Here is a 13,551-nt window from a genome sequence, read left to right as displayed (position 1 = left end):
ACAGCTTCTCGCCACGCCACTTGGTAGGAGCGACCGGTCAGGTAGGACGCAATCCAAGAGTGAGCCGCGCCGGAGATGCCCAGCTCGGAGAGGGTGGAGAGGAGGATCTGATGGTTCACAGTATCAAAGGCAGCAGACAGGTCTAGAAGGACAAGAGCAGAGGAGAGAGAGTTAGCTTTAGCAGTGCGGAGAGCCTCCTTGACACAGAGAAGAGCAGTCTCAGTTGAATGACCAGTCTTGAAACCTGACTGGTTTGGATCAAGAAGGTCATTCTGAGAGAGATAGCAAGAGAGTTGGCTAAAGACGGCACGCTCAATAGTTTTGGAGAGAAAAGAAAGAAGGGATACTGGTCTGTAGTTGTTGAGATCAGAGGGATCGAGTGTTGGTTTTTTGAGAAGGGGTGCAACTCTCGCTCTCTTGAAGACGGAAGGGACATAGCCAGCGGTCAAGGATGAGTTGATCAGCGAGGTGAGGTAAGGGAGAAGGTCACCGGAGATGGTCTGGAGAAGAGAGGAGGGGATAGGGTCAAGCGAGCAGGTTGTTGGGTGGGTGGCCGTCACAAGTCGCAAGATTTTATCTGGAGAGAGAGGGGAGAAAGAAGTCAAAGCATAGGGTAGGGAAGTGTGAGCAGGACCAGCAGTGTCATTTGACTTAACAAACGAGGATCGGATGTCGTCAACCTTCTTTTCAAAATGGTTGACGAAGTCATCCACAGAGAGGGAGGAGGGGGGGGGAGGAGGAGGATTCAGCAGGGAGGAGAAGGTGGAAAATAGCTTCCTAGGGTTAGAGGCAGATGCTTGGAATTTAGAGTGGTAGAAAGTGGCCTTAGCAGCAGAAACAGATGAAGAAAATGTAGAGAGGAGGGAGTGAAAAGATGCCAGGTCCGCAGGGAGTCTAGTTTTCCTCCATTTCCGCTCGGCTGCCCGGGGCCCTGTTCTGTGAGATCGCAATGAGTCATCAAGCCACGGAGCTGGAGGGGAGGACCGAGCCGGCCGGGAGGATAGGGGACATAGGGAGTCAAAGGATGCAGAAAGGGAGGAGAAGAGGGTTGAGGAGGCAGAATCAGGAGATTGGAGGGAGAAGGATTGAGCAGAGGGAAGACATGATAGGATGGAAGAGGAGAGAGTAGCGGGAGAGAGAGAGCGAAGGTTGCGACGGCGCATTACCATCTGAGTAGGGGCAGAGTGAGTAGTGTTGGAGGAGAGCGAGAGAGAAAAGGATACAAAGTAGTGGTCGGAGACATGGAGGGAAGTTGCAGTGAGATTAGAAGAACAGCATCTAGTAAAGATGAGGTCAAGCGTATTGCCTGCCTTGTGAGTAGGGGGGGACGGTGAGAGGGTGAGGTCAAAAGAGGAGAGGAGTGGAAAGAAGGAGGCAGAGAGAAATGAGTCAAAGGTAGAAGTAGGGAGGTTGAAGTCCCCTAGAACTGTGAGGGGTGAGCCATCCTCAGGAAAGGAACTTATCAAGGCGTCAAGCTCATTGATGAACTCTCCAAGGGAACCTGGAGGGCGATAAATGACAAGGATATTAAGCTTAAATGGGCTAGTGACTGTGACAGCATGGAATTCAAATGAGGAGATAGACAGATGGGTCAGGGGAAAAATAGAGAATGTCCACTTGGGAGAGATGAGGATTCCTGTGCCACCACCCCGCTGACCAGATGCTCTCGGGGTATGCGAAAACACATGGTCAGACGAGGAGAGAGCAGTAGGAGTAGCAGTGTTTTCAGTGGTAATCCATGTTTCCGTCAGCGCCAAGAAGTCGAGGGACTGGAGGGTAGCATAGGCTGAGATGAACTCTGCCTTGTTGGCAGCAGAACGGCAGTTCCAGAGGCTGCCTGAGACCTGGAACTCCACGTGGGTGGTGCGTGCAGGGACCACCAGGTTAGAGAGGCAGCAGCCACGCGGTGTGAGGCGTTTGTATAGCCTGTGCGGAGAGGAGAGAACAGGGATAGACAGAGGCATAGTTGACAGGCTGCAGAAAATGGCTACAATAATACAAAGGAGATCGGAATGAAATGAACTAAACATCTGGGAAAGGAGAGAGCGGGGTCTCCCTCACCACAACTCCCAAATATAACTCTCCCAACTTCCACCTCAGAAACTATCATTGTTGTAAACTACAGCGGTTCAATGTTTTCTAGGAATAGACTAACTTAGTTTATTCAGCTAGCTAACTTGGTACAGTATTCTTCCGTGAAAATCTTCCAGGGCACCTAGTCATAAGACGCCACAGCCAGCTAGCATGCCGGACTCCAACAACACGGATTAGCACCAATACTCGGCTACAACAAACCACCAGTGTGTCAACACGCCAAGCAGATCGTTCGTGTCCGTGTCTAACGTTGTGGGTTAGTCCCGACAGCTTGAGCGAGTCCGTCGTCAACTTATTCAGCCAGTTAGTTAGCTAGAATAGTTAGCATACTAGCTAGCCATTGCTTTCAGATAAAAAAGAAACCCCTCCTTTCACGGCACGAATACACAGAGAGAGCCAAGCTAACGTTAACTAGTCACCCATGTCCCGAATTCCTTGAACGACTCTGGCTACCAATATGTAAAAACAAGACACAAATGTAGGTTATGACTTACCCCTAGCAGCTACTGTTAGCTAGCCAAGTGCAAAGCTAGCCACTGAATTGACTCAGCCAGTTCGCGTCTGTTTTGCTAGGTCATTCCAGCTATTGTTTACTAGTAGCTATCCAGGTAGCAACAAGCTAGCTAAATTTCAAGCACAGTAGCCACTTACTACCTAACGTTAACGGTTCAGACAATGAGGTTAGAAAACAGCTGAATTGTAGGCATTATTGTATGTAATTATTGTAGGCAGCCAGCTGGCGTAATTACAGGCACTCTCAGGCGTGAAACAACTATACCGTTGCTAATAGTTGCCAGTAGCTACCCGCCAGCTAGTCCAGGTATTGGGTTAGCTAGCTAGCTTCGTGCTTCACCGGGCTCAGCCGAATACAATACTAACCTACAATAATTACATACAACAACCCACGATAACTACCTACAATAACTAACTACAATCTAAATACATAGTTTAAGCTTTACTCGACAAAGCCCAAACTATGTATAAAGCCAAGCTTACCCGACGACCACACGACCTCACGACCTCACCCGACCTACCTGGATATATATATATATATATATATATAAATATACAGTTGAAGTCGGAAGTTTATATACAGCTTAGCAAAATAAATTTTAACTCAGTTTTTCACAAATCCTGACATTTAATCCCAGTAAAAATCAACTGTTTTAGGTCAGTTAGGATCACCACTTTATTTTAAGAATGTGAAATGTCAGAATAATAGTAGAGAGAATGATTTATTTAAGCTTTTATTTCTTTCATCACATTCCCAGTGGGTCAAAAGTTTACATAAACTCAATTAGTATTTGGTAGCATTGCCTTTAAAAAAATTTTACTTGGGTCAAACGTTTTGGGTAGCCTTCCACAAGCTCCCCACAATAAGTTGGGTGAATTTTGGCCCATTCCTCCTGACAGAGCTGGTGTAACTGAGTCAGGTTTGTAGGACTTCTTGCTCGCACACACTTTTTCAGTTCTGCCCACACATTTTCTATAGGATTGAGATCAGGGTTTGTGATGGCCACTCCAATACCTTGACTTTGTTGTCCTTAAGCCATTTTGACACAACTTTGGAAGTATGCTTGGGGTCATTGTCCATTTGGAAGACCCATTTGCGACCAAGCTTTAACTTCCTGACTGATGTCTTGAGATGTTGCTTCAATAAATCCACATAATTTTCCTTCCTCATGATGCCATCTATTTTGTGAAGTGCACCAGTCCCTCCTGCAGCAAAGCACCCCCACAGCATGATGCTGCCACCCCCGTGCTTCACGGTTGGGATGGTGTTCTTCGGCTTGCAAGGAACCCCCTTTTTCCTCCAAACATAACGATGGTCATTATGGCCAAACAGTTCAATATTTGTTTCATCTGACCAGAGGACATTTCTCAAAAAAGTACGATCTTTGTCCCCATGTGCAGTTGCAAACCGTAGTCTGGCTTTTTTATGGCGGTTTTGGAGCAGTGGCTTCTTCCTTGCTGAGCGGCCTTTCAGGTTATTTCGATATAGGACTCATTTTACTGTGGAGACAGATACTTTTGTACCTGTTTCCTCCAGCATCTTCACAAGGTCCTTTGCTGTTGTTCTGGGATTGATTTGCACTTTTCACACCAAATTACGTTCATCTTTTGGAGACAGAACGGGTCTCCTTCCTGAGCAGTATGACAGCTGCGTGGTCCCATGGTGTTTATACTTGCGTACTATTATTTGTACAGATGAACGTGGTACCTTTAGGCATTTGGAAATTGCTCTCAAGGATGAACCAGACTTGTGGAGGTCTACCATTTTTTTTCTGAGGTCTTGGCTGATTTCTTTTGATTTTCCCATGATGTCAAGCAAAGAGGCACTGAGTTTGAAGGTAGGCCTTGAAATACATCCACAGGTACACCTCCAATTGACTCGGATGTTGTCAATGACATAATTTTCTGGAATTTTCCAAGCTGTTTAAAGGCACAGTCAACTTAGTGTATGTAAACTTCTGACCCACTGGAATTGTTATACAGTGAATTATAAGTGAAGTAATCTGTCTGTAAACAATTGTTGGAAATATTACTTGTGTAATACACAAAGTAGATGTCCTAACCGACTTGCCAAAACTATAGTTTGTTAACAAGAAATATGTGGAGTGGTTGAAAAACGAGTTTTAATGACTCCAACCTAAGTGTTTTTAAACTTCTGACTTCAACTGTATTTTATGTATTCTATTTGTTGTGTTTTGTTTCCAGTTTGGACCCCAGGAAGAGTAGCCGCTGCCTTGACAGCAGCTAATTGGGGATCCTAATAAAATACTAATTACCAAATACGTGTCTCTGTTCTCCGGTGTTCAGGCAGTCAGATTTTGATATGTGTCTCTGTCCTCCATTGTTCAGCCAATCAGATCGTAACATGTGTCTCTCCTCCAGTGTTCAGGCGGCGGGGGCGGTTCTGCTTGTCGGCCCCTCTGGGTCTTCTGACCCGCTACAGCCAGGAGGAACCTTTTGACCTCTCCCAGAAGCCCCGGCCGCCGCAGCCCAGCCTGCGCCTCTCCCAGTCGGATGGGGAGAGCGTCCCACGGAGCTCCTGTCAGGAGGAAGAGGAGGAAGACAGCCTGTACAGGAGGAGCCAGTGCAGCCCTGAGGTCTACCAGCACCACACTGGGGGGCAGGGGTACAGGTCTGAGACAGATAGACAGGTGTATGGACAGGACATGGAGACAGGTGGACAGGTGCATGGACCGAAAATAGAGACAGGTGGACAGGTGTATCCGCCTAGGGCAGGTAAAGAGGTTTATCAGCCTGTGTCAGAGCCAGGTGATGCAGAGGAACAGGTGTACCAGCGTGTGACAGGTAGACAGGTCTATGACTCTGACTCCGAGCTGGAAGACCAGCTGTATCAACAAGAGGCAGGTGGACACCACATCGGTGACAAGGTGCGTTTCCCTGGGTCAGGTAATACAGGTAAACATGTGTACCACTCAGATTCAGAGTTAGATGAGCAGTTGTATCAGCCTGACCCAGACCAGCTAGAGATAGGTTATCAGGTGTACCATTCTGACCCAGGTGAAGAGATGATTGACACACCTGAACCATGTGAAAGAGACTACCACTCAGACCCAGGTGCTCATTAAAAGAAACCATAGGGCCTGATGAGGAGAAAGAATAAGATTTGGTAAGAGCTGGGAGCAGGGTAGAGGAAGAACATAGGAAGAAGGATAGACGTTCTTAGCAGGAGGAGTAGGAGTAGTGAATAGGCTACTGTGCTGAAGAGAAGAGGGTTGAGAACTATTCCAAAAGGGGAGGGGAGATAATTAAGTAGTAACTTGAATAAGCTGTGAAGAGTATTGTATTTCAGACTGATAGGACTGACAATACTTGTGCATGTGAAAATGTGTGTCTTTAAGAAAACGTTAGGCTTATATCAGGGTGAAATTGTGCTGTAAATAAAATGCAAATTATTTAGAAAATATGAATACATTTTGTCTTAAATTGTTACTTTTTAACTAGTACTTTTATAATGCCAATCTGTAATTAATGAGCATGGGATTGCAATGTGATAACATTCATTTATCTTTTGTAATGCTAGTTTAAAATGATTTTCAGTCTGTAAATTGTGTTGTTTTATTGTGTGATGTAATGAGCCAACAAAAGTTCTCATCTAATGAGGGAAGCCATGGTTTTGTGATTTCTTGTAAACATTTGAAATAAATGAAACTGTCTGTAATCTGTATTTTTAAAAAAATAAACAGAGATTTTAATACATAAAGTTGTATTTAAGACTTTCACGTGTAGAGGATAGTGAGAGGGCACACCACAGGGTATGAAGGCTATAAAATATAGTCACATACACCAGATAGATACAGTAAAATGTGTTGTATTATAGGATCAGCCATAGTAATACAGCACCCCTGGGTCACATAGGGTATCTGCCGCCACATAGAGTTGAGTAGTAGTCTGTCTGTAGTCCCTTCCTGTCTTATCAACTCCACAGCATCTTTCAATATGACTCTGTCAAAGCCTTGTGTATATGGTTAAATGGCAAAAACTGAAAATTGCCTGTAATCTACTGTATGGATCCACATATGCCTTCTATAGCAACTACGTTATGGCTGACGATAAGAGAGAAAAATTACTTAACACTGGAATAATGAATAGTGAATTTCCATTTCTAGCCTTTAATGTGAAACAGCTTAAAACAAAAAAATACAGTGAGGAAAAAAAGTATTTGACCCCTGCTGATTTTGTACGTTTGCCCACTGACAAAGAAATTATCAGTCTATAATTTTAATGGTAGGTTTATTTGAACAGTGAGAGACAGAATAACAACAAATAAATCCAGAAAAACGCATGTCAAAAATGTTATAAAAAATATTTGCATTTTAATGAGGGAAAAAAGTATTTGACCCCCTCTCAATCAGAAAGATTTCTGGCTCCCAGTTGTCTTTTATACAGGTAACGAGCTGAGATTAGGAGCACACTCTTAAAGGGAGTGCTCCTAATCTCAGCTTGTTACCTGTATAAAAAGACACCTGTCCACAGAAGCAATCAATCAATCAGATTCCAAACTCTCCACCATGGCCAAGACCAAAGAGCTCTCCATTGATGTCAGGGTCAAGATTGTAGACCTACACAAGGCTGGAATGGGCTACAAGACCATCGCCAAGGAGCTTGGTGAGAAGATGACCAGTTGGTGCGATTATTCGCAAATGGAACACTAAATAACTGTCAATCTCCCTCGGACAGGGGCTCCATGCAAGATCTCACCTCGTGGAGTTGCAATGATCATGAGAACGGTGAGGAATCAGCCCAGAACTACACGGGAGGATCTTGTCAATGATCTCAAGGCAGCTGGGACCATAGTCACCAAGAAAACAATTGGTAACACACTACGCCGTGAAGGACAAAAATCCTGCAGCGCCCGCAAGGTCCCCCTGCTCAAGAAAGCACATATACATGCAGGTCTGAAGTTTGCCAATGAACATCTGAATGATTCAGAGGAGAACTGGGTGAAAGTGTTGTGGTCAGATGAGACCAAAATGGAGCTCTTTGGCATCAACTCAACTCGCTGTGTTTGGAGGAGGAGGTATGCTGCCTATGACCCCAAGAACACCATCCCCACTGTCAATGGAGGTGGGAACATTATGCTTTGGGGGTGTTTTTCTGCTAAAGGGACAGGACAACTTCACTGCATCAAAGGGACGATGGACGGGGCCATGTACCGTCAAATCTTGGGTGAGAACCTCCTTCCCTCAGCCAGGGCATTGAAAATGGGTCGTGGATGGGTATTCCAGCATGACAATGACCCAAAACACACGGCCAAGGCAACAAAGGAGTGGCTCAAGAAGAAGCACATAGAAAATCTGTGGAGGGAGCTGAAGGTTTGAGTTGCCAAACGTCAGCCTCGAAACCTTAATGACTTGGAGAAGATCTGCAAAGAGAAGTGGGACAAAATCCCTCCTGAGATGTGTGCAAACCTGGTGGCCAACTACAAGAAACGTTTGACCTCTGTGATAGCCAACAAGGGTTTTGCCACCACGCACTAAGTCATGTTTTGCAGAGGGGTCAAATACTTATTTCCCTCATTAAAATGCAAATCAATTTATAACATTTTTGACATGCGTTTTTCTGGATTTTGTTGTTGTTATTCTGTCTCTCACTGTTCAAATAAACCTACCATTAAAATTATAGACTGATCATTTCTTTGTCAGTGGGCAAACGTACAAAATCAGCAGGGGATCAAATACTTTTTTCCCTCACTGTATATATATATACAGTGGGGAGAACAAGTATTTGATACACTGCCGATTTTGCAAGTTTTCCTACTTACAAAGCATGTAGAGGTCTGTAATTTTTATCATAGGTACACTTCAACTGTGAGAGACGGAATCTAAAACAAAAATCCAGAAAATCACATTGTATGATTTTTAAGTAATTAATTTGCATTTTATTGCATGACATAAGTATTTGATACATCAGAAAAGCAGAACTTAATATTTGGTACAGAAACCTTTGTTTGCAATTACAGAGATCATATGTTTCCTGTAGGTCTTGACCAGGTTTGCACACACTGCAGAAGGGATTTTGGCCCACTCCTCCATAGAGACCTTCTCTAGATCCTTCAGGTTTCGGGGCTGTCGCTGGGCAATACGGACTTTCAGCTCCCTCCAAAGATTTTCTATTGGGTTCAGGTCTGGAGACTGGCTAGGCCACTCCAGGACCTTGAGATGCTTCTTACGGAGCCACTCCTTAGTTGCCCTGGCTGTATGTTTCGGGTCGTTGTCATGCTGGAAGACCCAGCCACGACCCATCTTCAATGCTCTTACTGAGGGAAGGAGGTTGTTGGCCAAGATCTCGCGATACATGGCCCCATCCATCCTCCCCTCAATGCGGTGCAGTCGTCCTGTCCCCTTTGCAGAAAAGCATCCCCAAAGAATGATGTTTCCACCTCCATGCTTCACAGTTGGGATGGTGTTCTTGGGGTTGTACTCATCCTTCTTCTTCCTCCAAACATGGCGAGTGGAGTTTAGACCGAAAAGCTCTATTTTTATCTCATCAGACCACATGACCTTCTCCCATTCCTCCTCTGGCTCATCCAGATGGTCATTGGCAAACTTCAGATGGGCCTGGACATGCGCTGGCTTGAGCAGGGGGACCTTGCGTGCGCTGCAGGATTTTAATCCATGATGACGTAGTGTTTTACTAATGGTTTTCTTTGAGACTGTGGTCCCAGCTCTCTTCAGGTCATTGACCAGGTCCTGCCATGTAGTTCTGGGCTGAACCCTCACCTTCCTCATGATCATTGATGCCCCACGAGGTGAGATCTTGCATGGAGCCCCAGACCGAGGGTGATTGACCGTCATCTTGAACTTTTTCTAATAATTACGCCAACAGTTGTTGCCTTCTCACCAAGCTGCTTGCCTATTGTCCTGTAGCCCATCCCAGCCTTGTGCAGGTCTACAATTTTATCCCTGATGTCCTTACACAGCTCTCTGGTCTTGGCCATTGTGGAGAGGTTGGAGTCTGTTTGATTGAGTGTGTGGACAGGTGTCTTTTATACAGGTAACGAGTTCAAACAGGTGCAGTTAATACAGGTAATGAGTGAAGAACAGGAGGGCTTCTTTAATAAAAACTAACAGGTCTGTGAGAGCCGGAATTCTTACTGGTTGGTAGGTGATCAAATACTTATGTCATGCAATAAAATGCAAATTAATTACTTAAAAATCATACAATGTGATTTTCTGGATTTTTGTTTTAGATTCCGTCTCTCACAGTTGAAGTGTACCTATGATAAAAATTACAGACCTCTACATGCTTTGTAAGTAGGAAAACCAGCAAAATCGGCAGTGTATCAAATACTTGTTCTCCCCACTGTATATATATATATATATATATATATATATATATATATATATATATATATATATATATATATATATATATATATATATATACTGTATAAATATATATATATATACACACTACCGGTGAAAAGTTTTAGAACACCTACTCATTCAAGGGTTTTTCTTTATTTTGATTATTTTCTACATTGTAGAATAATAGTGAAGACATCAAAACAATGAAATAACACATATGGAATCATGTAGTAACCAAAAAAGTGCAAAACATTTATATTTGAGATTCTTCAAATAGCCACCCTTTGCCTTGATGACAGCTTTAGATACTCTTGGCATTCTCTCAACCAGCTTCACCTAGAATGCTTTTCCAACATTCTTGAAGGAGTTCCCACAAATGCTGAGCACTTGTTGGCTGCTTTTCCTTCCCTCTGCGGTCCGACTCATCCCAATCCATTTCAATTTGGTTGAGGTCGGGGGATTTTGGAGGCCAGGTCATCTGATGCAACACTCCATCACTCTCCTTCTTGATAAAATAGCCCTTACACCGCCTGGAGGTGTGTTGGGTCATTGTCCTGTTGAAAAACAAATGATAGTCCCACTAAGCCCAAACCAGATGGGATGGCATATCGCTGCAGAATGCTGTGGTAGCCATGCTGGTGAATTCTAAATAAATCACAGACAGTGTCACCAGCAAAGAACCACTACACCATAACACCTCCTCCTCCATGCTTTACGGTGGGAAATACACATGCAGAGATCATCCATTCACCCACACCACGTCTCACAAAGACACGGCGGTTGGAACCAGAAATCTGAAATTTGGACTCCAGACCAAAGGACACATTTCCACCGGTCTAATGTCCATTGCGCGTGTTCCTTGGCGCAAGCAAGTTTCTTCTTCTTATTGGTGTCCTTTAGTAGTGGTTTCTTCGACCATGAAGGCCTGATTCATACAGTCTCCTCTGATCAGTTGATGTTGAGATGTGTCTGTTAATTGAACTCTTTTTGCATTTATTTGGGCTGCAATTTCTGAGGCTGGTAACTCTAATGAATTTGTCCTCTGCAGCAGAGGTAACTCTGTGTCTTCCATTCCTGTGGCGGTCCTCATGAGAGCCAGTTTCATCATAGCGCTTGATGGTTTTTGCGACTGCACTTTCAAAGGTCTTGACATTTTCCGTATTGACTGACCTTCATGTCTTAAAGTAATTATGCTTATTTGAGCTGTTCTTGCCAGAATATGGACTTGATTTTTTTTACCAAATAGGGCTATCTTCTGTATACAATGTAGAAAATATTAAAAATAAAGAAAAAACCTTGAATGAGTAGTTGTTCTAAAACATTTGGGGTCACTTAGAAATGTCCTTGTTTTCCATGAAAACATATCTGAAATGAGTTTGAATAGGAAATATAGCAAAATGCATAGCAAATGTAGTCATTGACAAGGTTAGAAATAATGATTTTTAATAGAAATAATAATTGTGTCCTTCAAACTTTGCTTTCGTCAAAGAATCCTCAATTTGCAGCAATTACAGCCTTGCAGACCTTTGGCATTCTAGTTGTCAATTTGTTGAGGTAATCTAAAGAGATTTCACCCCATGCTTCCTGAAGCACCTCCCACAAGTTGGATTGGCTTGATGGGCACTTCGTACGTACCATACGGTCAAGCTGCTCCCACAATAGCTCAATAGGGTTGATATCCGGTGACTGTGCTGGCCACTCCATTATAGACAGAATGCCAGCTGACTGCTTCTTCCCTAAATAGTTCTTGCATAGTTTGGAGCTGTGCTTTGGGTCATTGTCCTGTTGTGGGAGGAAATTGGCTACAATCAAGCGCCGTCCACAGGGTATGGCATGGCGTTGCAAAATGGAGTGATAGCATTCCTTCTTCAAGATCCCTTTTACCCTGTACAAATCTCCCACGTTACCACCACCAAAGCACCCCCAGACCATCACATTGCCTCCACCATGCTTGACAGATGGCATCAAGCACTCCTCCAGCATCTTTTCATTTGGTCTGTGTCTCACAAATGTTCTTCTTTGTGATCCAAACACCTCAAACTTCGATTCGTCTGTCCAATTTTCTCTGTCCAGTGTCTGTGTTCTTTTGCCCATCTTAATATTTTCTTTTGATTGGCCAGTCTGAGATATGGCTTTTTCTTTGCAACTTTGCCTAGAAGGTCAGCATCCCGGAGTCACCTCTTCACTGTTGATGTTAAGACTGGTGTTTTGTGGGTACTATTTAATTAAGCTGCCAGTTGAGGACCTGGGAGGCGTCCGTTTCTCAAACTAGACACTCTAATGTATTTGTCCTCTTGCTCAGTTGTGCACCGGGGCCTCCCACTCCTATTTCTATTCTGGTTAGAGCCAGTTTGCGCTGTTCTGTGAAGGGAGTAGTACACAGCGTTGTATGAGATGTTCAGTTTCTTGGCAATTTCTCGCCTTCATTTCTCAGAACAAGAATAGACTAACGAGTTTCAGAAGAAAGTTATTTGTTTCTGGCCATTTTGATTCTGTAATCGAACCCACAATTGCTGATGCTCCAGATACTCAACTAGTCTCAGGAAGGCCAGCTGTGCTGGCATAATTGCAAAAGGGTTTTCTCATGATCAATTAGCCTTTTAAAATGATCAACTTGGATTAGCGAACACAATGTGCCATTGGAACACAGGACTGATGGTTGCTGATAATGGGCCTCTGTACACCTATGTAGATATTCCATTTTAAAAAATCAGCCATTTCCAGCTACAATAGCCATTTACAACATTAACAATGTCCAAACTGTATTTCTGATCATTTTGATGTTATTTTAATGGACAAAAAATTGCTCTTCTTTCTAAAACAAGGACATTTCTAAGTGACCCCAAACTTTTGAACGGTAGTATATATATATATATATATATATATATAAATATATATATATACACACAGTACCAGTAAAAAGTTTGGACACACCTACTCATTCCAGAGTTTCTTTATTTCTACTATTTTCTATATTGTAGAATAATAGTGAAGACATCAAAACTATGAAATAACACATATGGAATCATGTAGTAAGCAAAAAAGTGCTGAACAAATCAAAATATATTTTATATTTGAGATTCTTCAAATAGCCACCCTTTGCCTTGATGACAGCTTTGCACATGGCATTGCAAAATAGTACAAATAAAGAAAAACCCTTGAATGAGTAGGTGTGTTCAAACGTTTGACTGGTACTGTATATATAAATATATATAAATACAGTTGAAGTCGGAAGTTTACATACACCTTAGCAAAATACATTTAAACTCAGCTTTTCACAATTCCTGAAATTTAATCCTAGTAAAACTTCCCTGTCTTAGGTCAGTTAGGACCACCACTTTATTTTAAGAATGTGAAATGTCAGAATAATAGTAGAGAGAATGATTTATTTCAGCTTTTATTTCTTTCATCACATTCCCAGTGGGTCAGAAGTTTACATACACTCAATTAGTATTTGGTAGAATTGCCTTTAAATTGTTTAACTTGGGTCAAACGTTTCGGTTAGCCTTCCACAAGCTTCCCACAATACGTTGGGTGAATGTTGGCCCATTCCTCCTGACAGAGCTGGTGTAACTGAGTCAGGTTTGTAGGCCTCCTTGCTCACACACACTTTTTC

At 43.1% G+C, this 13,551-nt stretch overlaps 1 pseudogene across 1 annotated transcript in view; it reads left to right on the top strand.

Moving 5' to 3' along the window:
- The window catches only part of LOC311144245, a 49,376-nt pseudogene extending 43,224 nt beyond the window's left edge, over nucleotides 1-6,152 (top strand). Inside the window, exon 7 of the transcript XR_014615580.1 lies at nucleotides 4,990-6,152. The product of XR_014615580.1 is annotated as an uncharacterized misc_RNA (transcript). The remainder of the gene's footprint in view (nucleotides 1-4,989) is intronic.
- Nucleotides 6,153-13,551: the final 7,399 nt, after the last annotated feature.

This window comes from Coregonus lavaretus (assembly GCF_964263955.1).
Source record: "Coregonus lavaretus genome assembly, chromosome: 17".
NCBI lineage: Eukaryota > Metazoa > Chordata > Actinopteri > Salmoniformes > Salmonidae > Coregonus > Coregonus lavaretus.
The sequence above is the reverse complement of the archived record's forward strand: the minus strand, read 5'-3'. Positions and strand labels throughout refer to the sequence as shown.